A 16,475-nucleotide genomic window follows, 5' to 3' on the forward strand; every position below is an offset into this window, starting at 1 on the left:
CCTCTGACCTAGCAAAGTATCTTTGACAAGCCTAACTGAGGAACAGGGAGGCTCTCGGTTAATCAGTGAGATCTTACGTTAATGTAAGGCTTTTCCAAATAACTCTTACATCTCTGATCACCTGTTCTCTAACCTCTGTGAGATGCCCAGGTATTCCACCTCTCAATTCATCCAGATCAAGTAATTATCTCCCAGTTATACTAGATTTCTCTCCCTCACGCCATGAGCAGCCACTCCAACATTACAGTCTGAGACCCCTGCCTCCATTATCCTCTTCCTTTCTGCTCCCAAAGTCCCAGAAACTGCTAGAGGGAGAACCAAGTAGACAAATATAAATTCATGCTGTCCAATTTCAACTTGGCCCTTGCAGCTGCTCAGCAACTCTTTTATTTGTCTCATACATTCCCTGGCACTCTCCCACGAGGCTGTTCCGGACCGTCCTCTTCTTAAATTCCAGCTCCTCCTATTCCACTCCTTCAAACTAATCTGCACACTTTCATCAGATGCTTGAGAATTCAATATCATTGTTTAAAAACTTTTTAATGAAGAATTTGCAACATGTATAAAAGTAGAATAGTATAATGAAAATATTTCAGTATATATCTCTAAAAGGTAAGAACTCTTTTTTAAAAAATCATAATTGTCATACTATTCACACATATAAACAACTCCTTTATATCATTAGATACCAAGAAGATACCTATGTATTATCAAATACTAAGTATTTAATATATATAAATATTATATATGTATTTATAAATAAATATGTATATTATACTGTTATATATATTATATATAATACTAAGTAATATATATATTAAATACTAAGTATTTATATATATATAAATATTTGAGACAGAGTCTCACTCTGTCACCCAGGCTGGAGTGCAGTGGCGTGATCTCTGCTCACTGCAACTTCTGCCTCCCAAGTTCAAGTGATTCTCCTGCCTCAGCCTCTTCAGTAGCTGGGATTACAGGTAAGCACCACCAAGCCTGGCTAATTTTTGTATTTTTAGTAGAGACGGGGTTTCACATTGGCCAGGCTGGTCTTGAACTCCTGACCTCAGGTGATCCGCCCACCTCGGCCTCCCAAGGTGCTGGGATCAGGCATGAGCCACTGCACCTGGCCCAAGTATTTAAATTCCAGTAGTTTCATAAGTGTCAAAAAATTTTTTTACAAGTTTTTCTTTGAGTTGGTATCCAAATAAAGTCTACACTTTGTTATTGATGGCTATGCATATATCAAATTTTTTTGAGACAGAGTCTCACTCTGTCGCCCAGGCTGGAGTGCAGTGGCATGATCTCAGCTCACTGCAACCTCTGCCTCCCGGGTTCTAGCCATTCTTCTGCCTCAGCCTCCTGAGTAGCTGGGACTACAGGTGCGCAGCACCACACTTGGCTAATTTTTTCTATTTTTAGTAGATATGGGGTTTCGCCATATTGGCCAGGCTGGTCTCAAACCCCTGATGTCGTGATCCACCCACCTTGGCCTCCCAAAGTGGCTGGAATTACAGGCATTAGCCACTGTGCCTGGCCTTATATCACTTTTTTTTAAGCCTAGAACTGCATGCCAATATGTCATTTTTGTTGGGGGAGGCGGGGGATGGAGTCTCACTCTGTTGCCCAGGATGGAGTGCAGTGGCGTGATCTCATCTCACTGCAACCTCCGCCACCTGGGTTCAAGGGATTATCATGCTTCAGCCTCCCTAGTAACTAGGATTATAGGCAGGGGCCACCACACCCGGCTAATTTTTATATTTCTAGTAGAGACGGGGTTTCACCATGTTGGCCAGGCTGGTCTCAAACTACTGACTTCAAGTGATCCACCCACCTCGGCCTCCTGAAGTATTGTGATTACAGGCATGAGCCACTGCGTCTGGCCCCAATATATGTCACTTTTAAATTAAGGGTTCCCGAGCTGTGCATGGTGGCTCACGCCTGTAATCCCAGCACTTTGGAGGCCAAGGCAAGCAGATCACTTGAGGTTAGGAGTCTGAGACCAACCTGACCAACATGGTGAAACCCTGTCTCTACTAAAAACACAAAAATTGGCTGGATGTGGTGGCTCACATCTGTAATCCCAGCACTTTGGAGGCCAAGGCAGGCAGATCACTTGAGGTTAGGAGTCTGAGACCAACCTGACCAACATGGTGAAACCCTGTCTCTACTAAAAACACAAAAATTAGGCCGGGCGCGGTGGCTCAAGCCTGTAATCCCAGCACTTTGGGAGGCCGAGGCGGGTGGATCACAAGGTCAAGAGATCGAGACCATCCTGGTCAATATGGTGAAACCCCGTCTCTACTAAAAATACAAAAAAGTAGCTGGGCATGGTGGCACGTGCCTGTAATCCAAGCTACTCAGGAGGCTGAGGCAGGAGAATTGCCTGAACCCAGGAGGCGGAGGTTGCAGTGAGCCGAGATCGTGCCATTGCACTCCAGCCTGGGTAACAAGAGCGAAACTCTGTCTCAAAAAAAAAAAAAAATTGGCTGGATGTGGTGGCTCACATCTGTAATCCCAGCACTTTGGGAGGCCGAGGCAGGCAGATCATTTGAGGTCAGGAGTTCGGGACAAGCCTGGCCAACATGATGAACCCCAATCTTTACTAAAAATACAAAAATTAGCTAGGAATGGTGGTACATGTCTCAAAAAAAAAAAAAAAAAAAAATTAGCTGGATGTGGTGGCACGTGCCTGTAGTCCCAGCTACTCAGGAGACTGAGGCACGAGAATTGCTTGAACTCAAAAGGCGGAGGTTGCAGTGAGCTGAGATTGCACCACTGCACTCCAGCCTGGATGACAGAGTGAGACTCCAATTCAAAAAAGAGATTAGATGCGATGGCTCACACCTGTAATCCCAGCACTCTGGGAAGCCAAGGCGGGCAGATCAGTTTAGGTCAGGAGTTCGAGACCAGCCCGACCAACATGGTGAAACCCTGTTTCCACTAAAATCACAAAAATTACCTGGGTGTGGAGGCGCCTGGAGTCTCAGCTACTCGGGAGGCTGAGGCAGGAGAATCGCTTGAAAAGGGGGGCGGGGGGTATGGAGGTTGCAGTGAGTCAAGATCATACTACTGTACTCCTGCCTGAGTGACAGCAAAACTCCATCTCAAAAAAAAAAAAAAAAAAAAAAAGTTAAAGGTTCCCTTTATCTTATTTTTTCCCTGCAACTTTTTAAGGAATTATTTTTCAGTAGTTTCACACAGTCAACTCTGTTGAATAGTTTAATATGTTTCCTTGACTTGTATGTTGTATATATTGATAAAAATCAGTAACATCTTTACATTGCATTTTTTTTTTTTTGAGATGGGGTCTCCCTCTGTCACCCAGGCTGCAGTGCAGTGGCAGGATCTCAGCTGATTGCAACCTCTGCCTCCTGGGTTCAAGCAATTCTCCCGCCTCAGCCTCTTGAGTAGCTGGGATTACAAGTGTCCACCACCAGACCCAGCTAAGTTTTGTATTTTTAGTAGAGACGGGGTTTCACCATGTTGGCCAGGATGGTCTTGAACTCTTGACCTTATGATCCAGCTGCCTCAGCCTCCCAAAGTGCTGAGGTTACAGGCATGAGCCACCGGGCCCAGCCTACACTGCATCTTTTATATTCATTGTCCTGTTTTTAATGGTGTAAGCAAGGAAATGGAAGGAGTCTGGCTTGGAAAGTGACTCAGGAAGGACCTGGGACCTCTTTAACAAGACTGAAACACATGGTTGGGGTCAATGCTCAATAAATAGTAACAAAGGTCCAGGCAAGATAGGATGGGTGAGGGGCCATGTAGTGTCAGATTTCCACTCAGTTGGTATGTAGAACAGGAAAGGCAGGGAAGCAATTGGGCTGAAGTCAAAGCTGGAAAAGGAGAGGTAGCAGTTGAGGAAGCAGCTGGGATTATTTCTCAGGGGATTACTCTACACTATACCCTGTTTTCTAAATATATTTTACTAATTCCCACCTCTGTGCCTTTGCCTGGGATGTTTGTTCTGGTTGGAATATCATCTCCTTTCTCTTCACCTATCCAAATCCTACTTACCTTTTTTTTGGAGATGGAGTCTAGCTCTGTTGCCCAGGCTGGAGTGGTGCGGTGGTGCGATCTCAGCTCACTGCAACCTCTGCCTCCTAGGTTCAAGTGATTCTCCTGCCTCAGCCTCCCAAGTAACTGGGATTACAGGTGCATGCCACCACACCTGTATAATTTTTTGTATTTTTAGTTGAGACGGGATTTCATCATCTTGGCCAGGCTGGTCCCAAACTCCTGACCTCAAGTGATCCACCCATCTTGGCCTCCCAAAGTGCTGGGATTACAGGTGTGAGCCACCGAGCCCAGCTTTTTTTTTTTTTTAATTATTTGAGACAGAGTCTGCTCTGTAATCCAGGCTGGAGTGCAGTGGTGTGACCATGGCACACCAAAGCCTCAACCTCCTGGGCTCAAGTGAACCTCCCATCTCAGCCTCAGCCTCTTGAGTAGTGGGGACTATAGGCATGCACCATGTCCAGCTAATTTTTAATTTTTTTTTTTTTTTTTTTTTTTTTTGAGACAGAGTCTTGCTTCTTCGCCCAGGCTGGAGTACAGCGGCACAATCTCGGCTCACTGCAACCTCTGCCTCCCATGTTCAAGCTATTCTCCTGTCTCAGCCTCCCAAGTAGCTGGGACTACAGGCGTGTGCAACCACACCTGGGTAATTTTTTTGTGTTTTTAGTCAAGATGGGGTTTCACTATGTTATCCAGGATGGTCTTGGTTTCCTGACCCGGTGATCCGTCCGCCTTGGCCTCCCAAAGTGCTGGGATTACAAGCGTCAGCCACCGCACCCGGCCAATTGTTAAATTTTTTGTAGAGACAAGGTCTTAGTATGTTGTCCAGGCTGGTCTCAAACTCCTGGACTCAAGCGATCTTCCTGCCTTCTCCTCCCAAAGCTCTGGGAGAATCGCTTGAACCCAGGATTATCTCAAACTCCTGAGCTCGAGTGATCCACCCATTTCAGCTTCCCAAAGTGCTGGAGTTACAGGTGTGAGCCACTATGCTTGCCCAATCCTTATCTTTAGTGAGCAGTGAAAATTCCTTCTTTTCCATATTTTTGCTTATAGAGTCACAAAATATCTCTGGCAAGGTAAGTAAGAGATAAATAACATTTATTGCTTTCCCAGGAATGAAACTGAATGGCTAAAGGATTGAGCTGGGAGGGAGAAAGATATTATTGATTTGTTGCAGGAGTGATAGTTAATATAATGAAAGTGTGTAATATAAAGTTTTTGGAAGTAAAAGAGGGAGACTGGAATTTGTAGTTTGAAAAGAAAGAGGACGGTCTGGAACAGCCTCGTGGGAGAGTGCCAGGGAATGTATGAGACAAATAAAAGAGTTGCTGAGCAGCTGCAAGGGCCAAGTTGAAATTGGACAGCATGAATTTATATTTGTCTACTTGGTTCTCCCTCTAGCAGTTTCTGGGACTTTGGGAGCAGAAAGGAAGAGGATAATGGAGGCAGGGGTCTCAGACTGTAATGTTGGAGTGGCTGCTCATGGCGTGAGGGAGAGAAGTCTAGTATAACTGGGAGATAATTACTTGATCTGGATGAATTGAGAAGTGGAATACCTGGGCATCTCACAGAGGTTAGAGAACAGGTGATCAGAGATGTAAGACTTTTCCTGGGGAATACACTGATTTAAAAAGAAAAAGAAGCCGGGCACGGTGGCTCAAGCCTGTAATCCCAGCACTTTGGGAGGCCGAGGCGGGTGGATCACGAGGTCAAGAGATCGAGACCATCCCGGTCAACATAGTGAAACCTCGTCTCTACTAAAAATACAAAAAATTAGCTGGGCATGGTGGCGCGTGCCTGTAATCCCAGCTACTCAGGAGGCTGAGGCAGGAGAATTGCCTGAACCCAGGAGGCGGAGGTTGCGGTGAGCCGAGATCATGCCATTGCACTCCAGCCTGGGTAACAAGAGCGAAACTCTGTCTCAAAAAAAAAAAAAAAAAAAGAAAAGAAAAAGAAAGATGTAAAAGTTATTTGGGGCTTGGTGTGGTGGCTCACACCTGTAATCCCAGCACTTTGGGAGGCCGAGGCGGGTGTTATCACCTGAGGTCAGGAGTTCAAAACCAGCCTGGCCAACATGGCGAAACTGGTCTCTACTGAAAATACAAAAATTAGACAAGACATAGTGGTGCGCACCTGTGGTCCCAGCTACTTCGGAGGCTGAGGCAGGAAAATCGCTTGAACCTGAGAGATGGAAGTTGCAGTAAGCCGTGATCGCACCACTGCACTGCAAACTGGGCGACAGAACGAGAGTCCATATAAATAATAAATAAATAAATAAATAAATGCTATTTGGAAAAGCCTTACATCAATGTAAGATATCACTATCAATCAAGAACCTCTCTGGTTCCCAGTGAGGCTTGTCAAAGGGACTCTGCTAGGCTAGAGGGGCATGATATCAAGCTCCTCTTCCAAGATCCCTTTTAGGTTTTAGGTTTTGGATGTTTTCAAATGACCCTAGGTCAGCTCTTAGCAATACCTGAGGTTTTTAAGCAGGTTGATTTCATCACTGAGCCTGGATCTTCTGCAAGAGGCATGGTGGGAATATTAAAAAAATTAAACTATTTATTGAGCCATTATTTTGATCTAGACATTGTAATAAATATATATATATATATATATATATATATACACATACATACATATATATATCCTCTGTTCTCTCTCTTTGTTTCTTTCTGTGTATTCTCATTTAATTCTCACAAAATGTATATAAAAGCATTATTACGGCTAGGTGCAGTGGCTCACACCTATAATCCCAGCACTTTGGGAGGCCGAGGCAGGTGGATCACGAGATCAAGAGATCAAGACTATCCTGGCCAATATGGTGAAACCCCATCTCTACTAAAAATACAAAAATTAGCTGGGCATGGTGGCACATGCCTGTAGTCCCAGCTATGTGGGAGGCTGAGGCAGGAGAATTGCTTGAACCCAGGAGGGGGAGGTTGCAGTGAGCTGAGACAGCATCACTGCACTCCAGCCTGGTGACAGAGTGAGACCCTCTCTCAAAAAAAAACCATTATTACTTTTTTTTTTTTTTTTTTTTGAGATGGAGTCTCGCTCTGTCACCCAGGCTGAATTGTAGTAACACAATGTCAGCTCCCTACAACCTTGGTTTTCTGGGTTCAAGTGATTCTCTTGCCTCAGCCTCCTGAGTATTTGGGACTGCAGGCATGTGCCACCGTGACTGGCTAATTTTTGTAATTTTTAGTAGAGACAGGGTTTCACCATGTTGGCCAGGCTGGTCTCGATCTCTTGATCTCAGGTGATTCACCCGCTTCAGCCTCCGAAAGTGCTCAGATTACAGGTGTGAGCCACTGCGCCTGGTCTATTACTTTTTTTTTTTTTTTTTTTTTTTTTTTTGAGATGGAGTCTTGCTCTGTTGCCCAGGCAGGAGTGAGTACAATGGCGTGATCGCGGCTCACTGCAACCACTGCCTCCCGGGTTCAAGTGATTCTCTTCCTCAGCCTCCAGAGTAGCTGGGACTACAGGTGTGCGCCACATGCCCAGCTAATCTTTGTATTTTTAGTAGAGATGGGGTTTCACCATGTTGGTCAGACTGGTCTGGAACTCCTGGCCTTGTGATCCACCCACCTTAGTCTCCTAAAGTGCTGGAATTACAGGTGTGAGCCACCAGGCCTAACCACTATTTTTCTTTAATAAATGAGGAAACAATCGCAGGGCCATTATGTGATTTTCCTTAGGTCACACAACTGGCAAGTGTCAGAGCAGGGAGTTAAATCTAGGTCTGACTACAAAACCTGTATTTTTGTTTTTTTTACTTCATGCCATGAAAATTCAAAGCCTATACTCTCTGGTGTCCAGCAATACCTTTTCAGCAAACACTCCTCTCCATTAAATGAATCTTATTTTGTCAGTGACATCTGTTGTAAAATTATAAATGCATTCTCACCAAAGAAACTATACAGAGTTAAGAGCTTTCAGTGACAAAGGAGTTAACTGGGTAGGGTGGGAGAGAAGCTCAGAGGCACTGAAATTAGTTAAAAGTAATTGCAGTGGTCCAAGGGAGAAAGATGAGACTCTAGATTAACAGTATAGTAGGAAGAATGGAAGAAGGGGTAATGAATTTAAAAGATAGTTCCAAAGGTAGGAGTGAAAGTAATGTGGCCATGCTGGTCTTCTGTATTCCCCGAATGTATACAGTTCACTCCTTCCTCAGTTCGTCTGTACTACCTGATACTCCTTGGAATTCTGTTTTTTTTTGTTTTTGTTTTTGTTTTTGTTTTTGTTTTTTAGACAGGTTCTTGCTCTGTTGCCCTGGCTGGAGTGCAGTGGCGATCTCAGCTCACTGCAGCCTCACCTCCTGGACTCAGGTGATCCTTCCACCTCAGCCTCCCAAGTAGCTGAGACCACAGGCACATGCCACCACGCCCAGCTAATTTTTTGTAGAGACATGGTTTCGACATGTTGGCCAGACTGGTCTCAGAACTCCAGGGCTCAAGCGATTTGCCCACCTCAGCCTCTCAAAAGTGTTGGGATTACAGGTGAGAGCCACTGCGCCCAGCTGGAATTTCTCTCTCTCTCTCTCTCTCTCTCTCTCTCTCTCTTTGAGACGGAGTTTTGCTTTTGTTGCCCAGGCTGGAGTGCAATGGCGCTATCTCAGCTCACCGCAACCTCCGCCTCCCCGGTTCAAGTGACTCTCCTGCCTCAGCCTCCCGAGTAGCTGGGATTACAGGCGCCTGCCACTATGCCCAGCTAACTTTTTTTTTTTTTTTAAAGACGGAGTTTCGCTCTTGTTACCCAGGCTGGAGTGCAATGACACGATCTCAGCTCACTGTAACCTCCGCCTCCTGGGTTCAGGCAATTCTCCTGCCTCAACCTCCTGAGTAGCTGGGATTACAGGCATGCACCACCACGCCCAGCTAATTTGTATTTTTAGTAGAGACGGGGTTTCACCATGTTGACCAGGATGGTCTCGATCTCTTGACCTCGTGATTCACCTGCCTCGGCCTCCCAAAGTGCTAGGATTACAGGCTTGAGCCACCGCACCCGGCTGCCCACCTAATTTTTTGTATTTTTAGTAGAGATAGGGTTTCATCATGTTGGCCAGGCTGGTCTTGAACTCCTGACCTCAGGCGATCCGCCCACCTCGGCCTCCCAAGGTGCTGGGATCAGGCATGAGCCACTGCACCCGGCCCAAGTATTTAAATTCCAATAGTTTCATAAGTGTCAAAAAAATTTTTTTACCAATTTTTCTTTGGTGGCCGGGCGCGGTGGCTCACGCCTGTAATCCAAGCACTTTGGAGGCCAAGGTGGGCAGATCACCTGAGGTCGAGAGTTCAAGACCAGCCTGACCAACATGGTGAAACCCCGTCTTAAAAAAAAAAAAAAGAAAAATTTTTCTTTTGAGTTGGTATCCAAATAAAGTCTACACTTTGGGCCCCCGCTGTGGGTCTCGGCAGCTCTGGCGACGGGAGGAGTGGCAGAGGCCAGGCAGCCCGGCTTCGCAAAGGCTTTTGGCGCCCCGTGGCCTGCAGGCACCTGGCAGGCGCCTCCCCGCCGCCAGGATGCCCAAAAGGAAGGTCAGCTCCGCCGAAGGGGCCGCCAAGGAAGAGCCCAAGAGGAGATCTGCGCGGTTGTCAGCGAAACCTCCTGCAAAAGTGGAAGCGAAGCCGAAAAAAGCAGTATCAAAGGCTAAATCTCCAGACAAAAAACGTGCAAACAAAAGGGAAAAGGGGAGCAAAGGGAAAAGAGGCTGAAGTGGCTAACCAAGAAACTAAAGAAGAGTTACCTGCAGAAAACGGGGAAACGAAAACTGAGGAGAGTCCAGCCTCTGATGAAGCAGGAGAGAAAGAGGCCAAGTCTGATGAATCCCGTATACCATGTCTTAGCAGTGGTCCCTGTCTCCCTTCTTGTACAACCCAGAGGAATATTTTTATCAACTGTTTTGTAAATGCAAGTTTTTTAGTAGCTCTAGAAACATTTTTTTCGTGTTTTTTTTTTTTTTTTTGAGACGGAGTTTCGCTCTTGTTACCCAGGCTGGAGTGCAATGGCGTGATCTCGGCTCACCGCAACCTCCGCCTCCTGGGTTCAGGCAATTCTCCTGCCTCAGCCTCCTGAGTAGCTGGGATTACAGGCACGCGCCACCACGCCCAGCTAATTTTTTGTATTTTTAGTAGAGACGGGGTTTCACCATGTTGACCAGGATGGTCTCAATCTCTCGACCTCGTGATCCACCCGCCTCGGCCTCCCAAAGTGCTGGGATTACAGGCTTGAGCCACCGCGCCCGGCCAGAAACATTTTTAAGAAGGAGGGAATCCCCCATCATCCCATTTAAGTTTAAATGCTTTTTTTTAAGAGGTGAAATCATTTTCTGGTTGTTTATATTTTGGTACAACCAGAAAATAGTGTGGGATATTTAATTATGGGACGCTTTGACTGTCTCGGGTGTCAGCTTAACATTCCATAGATGGGGGGTTAGTTTTTATATCCTATAATACAAAGCATATTAAATGGCAATATGTAGTCAGTCCTGCATTTAATGTCTTGAACATTTTAAATTACTTATATTCCCATGTTGTTTTTTAGTAGAATTGTTTCCTAAAGAAAACCACTCTGATCGTGGCTCTCCCCGTCAGAATTGTGTGCACTCTGTAACATCTTTGGTGTGGTAGTCCTGTTTTCCTAATAACTTTGTTACTGTGCTGTGAACGATTAAAAATTTGAATATGTAGTGTACATGCTATTCAGCTGTGAATTGTTGGGACGTATGTAACAGCTTATCAACATGTGAAGATACAGGTACTCGATAGCCTCTTACAGAAAATTTGCATCTAAATTTTAAGCTGGAAAGTCACTGGAATAACTTTAAGAAGGAATTTAGATTTTTGTTACGTATGTTAAGAATTGGCTTTTTAGATTTTTGTTACGTATGTTAAGAATTGTGTACAAATTGAAATGTCTGTACTGATCCTCAACCAATAAAATCTCAATTATGAAACAACAACAAAAAAAGTCTACACTTTGTTATTGATGGCTATGTATTATATATCAATTTTTTTTTGAGAAAGAGTCTCACTGTGTTGCCCAGGCTGGAGTGCAGTAATTCCCTGTCTGTAAAAAAATAAATAAATAAAACCTCTCAGAGATGCCTTTTTTGACCATCTTCTCTAAATTAGCACCTACTGTCTCAGTGACTATCACATTACCCTGTTTTATTTTTCCCATAGCCCTTATCAACTGAAGTTTGATTACATAAGAAGCAATAGAGCATGATTGTTAAAAGGGCAAACTATAACATCAGGCTGCCTGGGTTCAAATTTTGTCTCTCTACTTACTAGCTATATGATCTTCAACTACTCAAGAGCTATATGTGTCAGTTTCCTGAATTGTAAAATGAGGATAATAACTACTTATATCATGGAATTATTAGGAGTATTAAATGCGTTAACATATCTGAAGCCCTCAGCCCAGTGCCTGGTACAGGGTAAACATATGTTAGCAATTATATTGCATAATTACTTGTTTACATTACATGTACATTATTTCTCTTTCACTAGAATGTAAGTCTATCTTAGTGCACTCTTCCCAGCAACTAAAACTAGCACATATGATTAATAAATATTTGTTGAATGCAAGACCTAAATTGGAATGGCAAAGAATAGATATGAGAGAGGCTGGGCGCAGTGGCTCACACATGTAATCCCGGCACTTTGGGAGGCTGAGGCAAGTGGATTTCCTGAGCTCAGGAGTTCGAGACCAGCCTGGCCAACATGGGGAATCTCCGTCTCTACTGAAAATACAAAAAATTAGCTGGGTGTGGTGGTGGGCGCCTGTAGTTTCAGCTACTCAGGAGGCTAAGGCAAGAGAATCACTTGAACCTGGCAGGTGGAGGTTGCAGTGAGCCAAGATTGTGCCATTGCATGCCAACCTGGGTGACAGAGCGAGACTCTCAGAAAAACCCAAAAACCAAAAATCAAAGAAACAAACAAAAAAATAGATAGGAAAGAGACATGTAAAATATTATTTTAAAAAAGAACATAATTCAAGAAGGAGATGTTTTTAAAAAAAAGATAAAAGAATAGAAAAAGTCGGATGCGGTGGCTCAAGCCTGTAATCCCAGCACTTTGGGAGGCCGAGGCGGGTGGATCACAAGGTCAAGAGATCGAGACCATCCTGGTCAACATGGTGAAACCCCATCTCTACTAAAAATACAAAACATTAGCTGGGCATGGTGGCGCATGCCTGTAATCCCAGCTACTCAGGAGGTTGAGGCAGGAGAATTGCCTGAACCCAGGAGGCGGAGGTTGCAGTGAGCCGAGATCACGCCATTGCACTCCAACCTGGGTAACAAGAGTGAAACTCCGTCTCAAAAAAAAAAAAAAAAAAAAAAAAGAATAGAAAAAAGAAGAAAATCCTGAACTTAATTTTTATTTCTGATGAGGAGGGAAGTGTATAAGATGACTCCAAGACTTCAAGCTTAAGTAACAAGTGGAAAGATAGTGCTTTTAACAAAAATAGGAAAACCATGAACTGGAACTAATATTATTTGAATATTATTCTGATGATGAATTTTATTTTAGGCATGAGTTTGAAGTAATGGCAAAACGTGCCAGTGGACATGGTAGCAGGCAGTTAATTGTAGTTGTATAATAGGAGTTCATGAGAAAAGTCAACATTGAAGATAGGTTTGAATACCTGCGTCATTGTGACACTTATTCAACATTCTGATATGAACTTCCTTCATCTCTAAAAAGCAACAGACTTGGAGAAGTGAATACAATGAAAAATAAAACATTTGAACCCTCCGATTTCTTATTCAGAGAAAGTCACTATTAGCAGTTTGGCATATATCTTTCCAAGCATTTTTGTATACACTTGCAAATATATGTTGGCATACAACATGTAGAGACAGAAAAAGTCTGACCAGATACCTATATACATATGGAGAAGTCTGTTTTTTTCTTTCTGGATAACTTGGAACCAGTATTATTCTATAACTTCTGTAATAATTAAATATATCACTTTATAGGCTGGGTGTGGTGGCTCATGCCTGTGATCCCAGCACTTTGGAAGGCTGAGGCGGGCAGATCACCTGAGGTCTTGATATATATTTTGAGGTAAATTTCTAAAAGCGAGATTGCTGGGAAAGAAGGCATACACATCCTTCCACTTCTAAAATGTTAACAGTTACTGCCTGGGTGAGGTGGCTCATACCTGTAATCCCACAACTTTGGGAGGCCGAGGCATGAGGATTCCTTGAGGCCAGAAATTTGAGACCAGCTTGGGTAACATAGCAAGACCTCGTCCCTACAAAAAATTTAAAAATTAGCCAGGTGTAGTGGCACATGCCTGTAATCATGGCTACTCATGAGGCTGAGGCAGAAAGATTGCTTGAGCTCAGGAGTTCAAGGCTACAGTGAGCTATGATGGTGCCACTGCACTCCAGCCTGGGTGACAGAGATACCCTGTCTCAAAAAAACAATAAGTCCAGGCACGGTGACTCATGCCTGTAATCTCAGCACTTTTGGAGGCCAAGGTGGGTGGCTCACCCGAGATCAGGAGTTTGAGACCAGCCTGACCAAAATGGTGAAACCCAGTCTCTACTAAAAACACAAAAAATTCACTGGCATGGTGGTGGGCACCTGTAATCCCAGCTACTCGGGAGGCTGAGGCAGGAGAATCACTTGAACCCGGGAGGCAGAGGTTGTGGTGAGCTGAGATCGCACCACTGCACTCCAGCCTGGGCAACAAGAGCGAAACTCCATCTCAAAAAAAAAAAAAAAAAAAAGAAAAAAAAAAGAAAAGAAAAGAAAGAAATGGGGTTTTGCCATGTTGTCCAGGCTGGCCTTGAACTCCCGAACTCATTATCCACCTGCCTCAGCCTCCTAAAGTGCTGGAATTACAAATGTAAGCCACAGTGCCCAGCTATAACTTTTATATTCTTTTGTCTTAATGTTTTGAGTAGAATCTGCAGAGTAATAGTAATAGTTTTAAGACAGGTGAATATTCTTAGCTTGTTCTAACTTTAAAGAGATGACACTAGTATTTCACTATTGAGTATGATGATTGCAATTGTTTTCTCATAGATAACTCTTTATCAAATTGTGGATTTCTACAGTTTCTAGCCTATTGAGAATTTTTTTTTTTTTGAAACAGGGTCTCACTCTATCACTGAGGCTAGAGTGCAATGGTGCAATTATGGCTCAACTCACTGCAGCTTTGACCTCCCAGATTCAAGTGATCCTCCCACCTCAGTCTCCCAAGTAGCTGAGACTACAAGCATGCACCACCACACCCCACTAATTTATTTTTATTGTTTGTAGAGATGGAGTCTTCCTATGTTGCCTAGGCTGGTGTCGAGCTCCTAGGCTCAAGCAATCCTCCTGCCTTGGCCTCCCAAAGTGCTGGGATTACAGGCATGAGCCATGGTGCCTGGCCAAAAAAATGTTTTTAAGGTACTATAAGCACAAAGTAAACAATTCAAATAGTAGAAAAAGGTATGTGAAGAGTTGTCCATCTCTGTTCTCCAGTTTCCAAATTTCCTTGCTAACAGGTAATTCCTATTCATTTTTATGTCTCCTACTGAAGATCAGTTGATGCAAATATAAGCATATATGTGAATGGTATTTTTTACACAAATAGTAGGATGCTATAGACACTGTTCTAAGCCCTGATTTTTAAAGTCAAGCTGGCCGGGCGCGGTGGCTCAAGCCTGTAATCCCAGCACTTTGGGAGGCCGAGGCCGGTGGATCACGAGGTCAAGAGATGGAAACCATCCTGGTCAACATGGTGAAACCCCGTCTCTACTAAAAATACAAAAAATGAGCTGATCATGGTGGCACGTGCCTGTAATCCCAGCTACTCAGGAGGCTGAGGCAGGAGAATTGCCTGAACCCAGGAGGCGGAGGTTGCCGTGAGCCGAGATCACGCCATTGCACTCCAGCCTGGGTAACAAGAGTGAAACTCCGTCTCAAAAAAAAAAAAAAAAAAAAAAAAAAAAAAAAAAAAAAAAAGTCAAACTGTGAGTCATTTCTTTTCTTTTCTTGAGACAGAGTCTACCCTGTCACCCAGGATGGAGTGAAGTGGTGTGATTTTGGCTCACTGCAACCTCCACCTCCCCAATTACAATGATTCTCCTGCCTTGGCTTACCGAGTAGCTGAGATTACAGGTGCCCACCACTAAGCCTGGCTAATTTTTATATTTTTGGTAGAGATGGAGTTTACCATGTTGGCCAGGCTGGTCTCGAACTCCTGACCTCGTGATCCGCCTGCCTTGGCTTCTCAAAGTACTGGGATCAGAGGTGTGAGCAACCATGCCTGGCTGAGTCATTTCTTTTTTTTTTTTTTTTTTTTTGAGACGGAGTTTCGCTCTTGTTACCCAGGCTGGAGTGCAATGGTGCGATCTCGGCTCACCGCAACCTCCGCCTCCTGGGCTCAGGCAATTCTCCTGCCTCAGCCTCCTGAGTAGCTAGGATTACAGGCACGCGCCACCACGCCCAGCTAGTTTTTTTGTATTTTTACTAGAGACGGGGTTTCACCATGTTGACCAGGATGGTCTTGATCTCTCAACCTCGTGATCCACCCGCCTCGGCCTCCCAAAGTGCTGGGATTACAGGCTTGAGCCACCGCGCCCAGCTGAGTCATTTCTTTATAGATAATTTGTCTTTTCTCTTTGGTTCTTTTTCTCCCTCTACTTTTTATTATGGAAAAATTTCCAAACATACAAAAGTAAGAGAATAGTATATTGAATTTCCATTTAACCACTGAAGCTGGGTGACAGGTACAGGGAAATTATGTTCCATGTATTATTGCCAAACTGTATTCTCCTAATCCCCACTCCCCTACCCACACATCAAGGTCATTCTGAAGCAAATATAAAATATCATATCATTTCATATCATCCATAAATATTTTGGTATGTATCACAAAAATATAAGGAGTCTTTTTTTTTTTTTTTTTTGAGACAGAGTCTTGCTCTGTCACTCAGGCTGGAGTACAGTGGTGTGATCTTACTGCAACCTCTGCCTCCCAGGTTCAAGTGATTCTCTTACATCAGCATCCTGGGTAGCTGGGATTACAGGCTCACGCCACTATATTCAGCTAATTGTTGTATTTTTAGTAGAGACAGGGTTTGCCATGTTGGTCAGGGTGGTCCCAAACTCCTGAGCTCAAGCGATCTGCCCACCTCGGCCTCCCAAAGTGCTGGGATTACAGGCGAGAACCACCGCTCTGCTCAGGACTCTTAAACTACAACAAAGTCACCACTCCAAAAAAATTAACAATTCTTTAATGTTATCAAATATACAATGACTGTTCAGATTTTACCTATTGTCTCAAGAATGATTGTGTTTATTTTTAGTTTGTTTGAATCAGGATCCAAATAAGGACTATATACTCTGATTTGTTGATGTTTCTCAAATCTCTTAATCTATAGGTACCCTTTCCATCCACCCTTTCTTTTTTTATTCTTCCGTGGGATTTATTTGCTAAGAAAC

At 43.9% G+C, this 16,475-nt stretch overlaps 1 pseudogene; it reads left to right on the plus strand.

The window, feature by feature from the left end:
* The first annotated feature begins 864 nt into the window (after positions 1 to 864).
* Positions 865 to 10,716, plus strand: LOC141582744 (non-histone chromosomal protein HMG-14 pseudogene; annotated as a pseudogene).
* Positions 10,717 to 16,475: the final 5,759 nt, after the last annotated feature.

This window comes from Saimiri boliviensis, chromosome X (assembly GCF_048565385.1).
Source record: "Saimiri boliviensis isolate mSaiBol1 chromosome X, mSaiBol1.pri, whole genome shotgun sequence".
In the NCBI taxonomy this organism is placed as follows: Eukaryota; Metazoa; Chordata; class Mammalia; order Primates; family Cebidae; genus Saimiri; species Saimiri boliviensis.